Source organism: Colobus angolensis, unplaced genomic scaffold, assembly GCF_000951035.1.
Source record: "Colobus angolensis palliatus isolate OR3802 unplaced genomic scaffold, Cang.pa_1.0 Scaffold179, whole genome shotgun sequence".
Lineage (NCBI taxonomy): Eukaryota > Metazoa > Chordata > Mammalia > Primates > Cercopithecidae > Colobus > Colobus angolensis.
The window spans coordinates 4,811,165-4,816,285 of NW_012114921.1; the positions used below are offsets into that span (position 1 = coordinate 4,811,165).

Sequence of the window (5,121 nt, forward strand, 5' to 3'; positions counted from 1 at the left end):
CAACAGTCTTCACGATTTTTTGCCCATTATGGGGGGTGTCTATTCACATACCTCTTCCTCAAATGTCCTTGTCAACAGTTGTCTAATCACATCCCTTCCAAGTCCTTGATCATCCAGCCAAACTATTGTCTACAGCCCATGAATTAATATAAAATCGTATCTGGCCATTTCTCCTCCCAAGCAAAATGAACATCCAGGCACACTGCTTGAAGTTCTGTCCACTGGAAGGATTTTCCTTCACCACTGTCTTCAGGAATATCCCAAAAAAGGTACCGCAGTGCTGCAGCTGTGTATTTTCATATGATTCCAGCCTATCTTAAAGAACTATCTGTAAACCAGACCTAAAACTTTTATTTTCTTCTGTCAAATGATTGGAGGGAACTCCCTATGGCCTCATGGGTGTGGGCTAGGAAAGAGAGGATAATATATTTAGGTTGGTGCAAAAGTAATTGCTGTTTTGCTGTTAAAAGTAATGGTTAAAATCACAATCACTTTTGCACCAACCTAATAGGAATGGGGACCATGAACATTTATTTGGGCTACTACTTCACGTATTAATAAATTTCTTGTGGCCAGGCGCGGTGGCTCACGCCTGTAATCCCAGCACTTTGGGGGATCACGAAGTCAGGAGATCGAGATCATCCTGGCTAACACAGTGAGGCCCCATCTCTACTAAAAAAATACAAAAAAAAATTAGCTGGGCATGGTGGCAGGCGCCTATAGTCCCAGCTACTCAGGAGACGAAGGCAGGGGAATGGCGTGAACCTGGGAGGTGGAGCTTGCAATGAGCCGAGATCGTGCCACTGCACTCCAGCCTGGGCAACAGAGCAAGACTCCATCTCAAAAAAAACAAAAAAGCAACAAAAAAAAAACTTATTTGTACCTTCAGGGCCTGCTCAGGTCCAATCATGTATATACCACTTCCGTTTGGTGATGGAGTGTGCTATACATGCCAAATTTTATGGCTTGGTGGGTTGGATAACATCTAGTTCATGATAGGCAGCTCAGGTGGATGGTACTGTTGTGGTCCACAGTTAAGTGTCCAGCCTCTAAGGGCCAGTATCAGGCCAAGAGCAGTTTCTCAAAAGAAGAATAGTTTCATGCTTGTAATCCCAGCACTTTGGGAGGCTGAGGCAGGTAGATCACGAGGTCAGGAGATCGAGACCATCCTGGCCAACATGGAGAAACCCCGTCTCTACTAAAAATACAAAAATTAGCTGGGCATGGTGGTGCATGCCTGTTATCCCAGCTACTCAGGAGGCTGAGGCAGGAGAGCCGCTTGAACCAGGGAGTCAGAGGCTGCAGTGAGCTGAGATCACACCACTGCACTCCAGCCTGACTACGGAGCAGGACTCCATCTCAAGAAACAAAAAACAAAGAAGAAGAAGAAGATGAAGGGGAAGAAGAAGAGGAGGAAGAGGAAGAGGAAGAGGAAGAAGGAGAAGGAGAAGAAAAGAAGAAGAAGAAGAAGAAGAAGCAGCAGCAGCAGCGGAGGAGGAGGAGGAGGAGGAGGAAGAGGAAGAAGAAGAGTTATTCAAAGAGGATAGCATGGCCTTGTTCCAAAATCTGAAGATCCTCCACTGCAATTCACCTGTAGGGGCCTGCCAAAGGCTCCAAACAGCCTCTCTCTCTGCCACTGACACTTCAAGCACCATTGTATCTGCTTGGTCATATGGTCCAATAGCATAGCTTGCACAGCAGCCTGGACCTGTTGAAGAGTCTTCTCTTGTTCTGGGCCCCACTCAGAATTAGCAGCTTTTTGGGTCACTGGGTAAGTGGGCCAGACACCCAAATAAGGAATATATCACTTCCAAAATACAAAGAGGCCCACCAGGCATGGTATATCTTTTTTGGTTGTTGAAGGGGCCAGATGCAACACTTATTATTCACCTTAGAGTGATATGACCTGTTCCATACCATTGATCCCCTAGAAATTTCACCAAGGCTCCTGAATTTTTGTCAAATTTATTTTCCACTCTCTGACACACAAATGTCTTACCAACAAGTCTAGAGTAGTTGCTACTTCTTGCTTACTAAGACTAATTAGCATAGTGTCAGGAATGTGATGGACCAGTGTGATAGCTTGAGAAAGGGAAAGATGATCAAGATTCCTGCAAACTAAAGTATATCACAGGCCAGGCGTGGTGGCTCATGCCTGTAATCCCAGCACTTTGGGAGGCCAAGGCAGGCAAATCACTTGAAGTCAGGAGTTCAAGACCAGTCTGGCCGACTTGGTGAAACCCCATCTCTAGTTAAAAATAAAAAAAAATTAGCAGGGCATGGTGGCAGGCACCTGTAATCCCAACTACTCTGGAGGCTGAGGCAGGAGAATCACTTGAACCTGGGAGATAGAGGTTGCAGTGAGCCGAGATCATGCCATTGTCCTCCAGCTTGGATGACAGAGACTCTGTTTCAAAAAAAAAAGTATGTCACAGAGTTGGAGAGTTCATACACTCCTAAGGTAGGAGAATGAAGGTGTATTACTGGCCTTGCCAGCTGAAAGAAAACTGCGTCTGGAAATCTTAGTAACAGGAATGGAGAAAAAGCATCTGCCAAATTCATTAGCTGTCTACCAGGTACTAGCGTGTTAATTTATGTAAAAAATGAAACCACATCTGGTAAACCTACTACAATTGGAATCATCACCTAGTTAAACTTATAATAATCCACTATCATTTCCCAAGATCCATCTGTCTTCTGCATAGGCCAAATAGGAGAGTTGAATGAGAATGTGGTGGGAATCACCACCCCTATATCTTTCAAGTCTTTGATGGTGCTGCTAATCTCTGCCATTCCTCCAGGAATGCACTATTGCTTTTGGTTTACATTTTCCTAGGTAGAAGCAGCCCTAATAGCTTTCATTTGGTCTGTCTCACCATGATAGCCCTCATTCCAGAGGTTAGAGAACTAATGTGGGGGCTTCTGTCAGCTGCTAGGTATGTCTATTCCAATTATGCATTCTAGAACTGGGGAAATAAACACAGGATGGGTTCAGGGACCCACTGGTCCACTGTGTATTTTCACACTGTGAAGGTACAGGACCACTGTAAGATAGACCTAGGCTAAAATCCCATTCATCACCTGACCTCCACACACTGACTGTCAATCACAGTGATATTTTGGGTCTCCCGGAATTAGTGTCAGTTCAGAACCAGTGTCTAGTAGACCCTGAAAGGTCTGATTATTTCCCTTCCCCAATATGGAGTTACTCCATAAAAGGCTGTAGGTCCCTTTGGGGAAAGCCAGGGGAAAGATTAACAGTATAAATATTCAGTAGTATATGAGGGTCTTTCCTCCAGGGGACCTGGTCTCCCTTTCATTCTAGGTCTATAAACAGGCTCAAGTCTGGGAATTATTTGAGGGCCATAATTCTCTGTTTTTAGGATTCAGATTAGACTTTTTTTCACTTGACCTGGAACTTACAGCTTATATAGATCAACTACAAATTCAGTAGGCTTCCTATCTATTAAGTTGGTGCAAATGTAATTCTAGTTTTTTGCCATTACTTTCCATTGTAATTGAAATTACCCTTGCACCAACCAAATATTTCACTTGCAGGAACACCATGATCAACTAGCAATGCTGTAGGTCTGGCAGGAGTCAGACTATTCAGCTGACTGCTTTGATTCTGCTGTTTATTATGGTGACCACTCCCACCTTGCCTTTCTTTGGTGGTTGAGTGACTGGCCCCTGCCACACTAAGATAAATCTTTCTCTGTGGAATAGCCTTATCAGCCACTTTCAGCTTAATCCAATTCAATATTACTTGAGGACCAGCTGTTGCCAGGCATGTTACTTACAAATAACTTACCATGAGAGCTAAGTACTAAAAGAAGACCTGTCTACTAAATACAAACTAAATACTCTAATCAGTGACAGATATTATCAGTGAATACTTATCCAGATCTTCCTCTTCTTCCCAGACTGCTCAGGTCCCCAGAAAATTCTAAGACTTCTGACTGAGAGCAGGGGCCCACTGATGGACTAACACCTCCCTATTACTCTAAGACTACTCACAACTGTTCCAAGCTTCAGCTCCCTGGATGGCCTCTAAGCTCCTGACCTTTATATATTTTCTCTTTGTCACCAGGTTTGGATCTAAAGTCACAAAATGGGACACGCTATTTGCTCTGATTTTATAACCATGGTTTTCCGTACTCCTAATACTTTTCATTTGATTTTTTACACAAAGAGAAAGGAAAGGACTCTAGATTTCTTGAAAGGATCAGACCCTTTACCTTCAGAACTCCTTTTATAATGTCAATATTTTAAAACTATCAAACTAAACAGGACATATTTTAAGCAAGTTTACAGATTAGGATCTTAGCAATATATTTCAGCTAAATGTCAGAACTGGATAATGTCAACATTAATCAAGATGACCAAGAAAGAATTGAAATGGTGTAGGAACTATTTGAGTCCCTAACATTCAGTAGGTAATGTTGCATTAGTAGATGTCAAAGTTAACAATGCTAGCCAGCTAAATAAGGAATTTCTTAAACATACGTTGGAGGTTAGTGGATTAGCATTGATATTAATCATGCTTTGGACAGTAGACAGACAATCTATAAACACCCAGTTTGCATGAAGGAATAAAACAGATTTTATTTCCTTCTATTCTTGTTGAAGCCCTGCCCATATTTCTCGTCATTCTTGAAATAAGTTCAATAACTATGTTCCGCTATACCTTGTACATACTGCTGTGGTTAGGTGTTACTGCCAAACAAATAACATTATCTGTTTATCTGTCTCACTTCATGCTAGCCTGTAGGATTCTTGATGCAAGGATTGAGGTTTACGAATATCTGCCAGGCCTGCAATGGAATAAGGAGGGACTTCAGAATAAAAAAGACTTGGATTAAAATCCTGGCCCTAGAATTTAACTGTGTCATGATGGGCAAGTTTTTTAACTTCTTTGAGCCTAATAGTACTGATTTTTAAAACAGGGATTTAAATACCTATCTAGACGACTTGATTAAGAATAAATGATATAGGCCAGGTAGAGCGACTCACACCTGTAATCCCAGCACTTTGGGAGGCTGAGGCAAGTGGATTGCTTGAGCTCAGTAGTTCAAAACCAGCCTGGGAAATATGGCAAAAACCCATCTGTACAAAAAATAC

The 5,121-nt window shown here is 42.4% G+C and overlaps 1 pseudogene across 1 annotated transcript in view; it reads left to right on the forward strand.

The window, feature by feature from the left end:
• The first annotated feature begins 752 nt into the window (after positions 1 to 752).
• The window catches only part of LOC105509612, a 7,277-nt pseudogene continuing 2,908 nt past the window's right edge, over positions 753 to 5,121 (forward strand). The window contains exon 1 of the transcript XR_001001459.1: positions 753 to 775. The product of XR_001001459.1 is annotated as a triosephosphate isomerase-like (transcript). The remainder of the gene's footprint in view (positions 776 to 5,121) is intronic.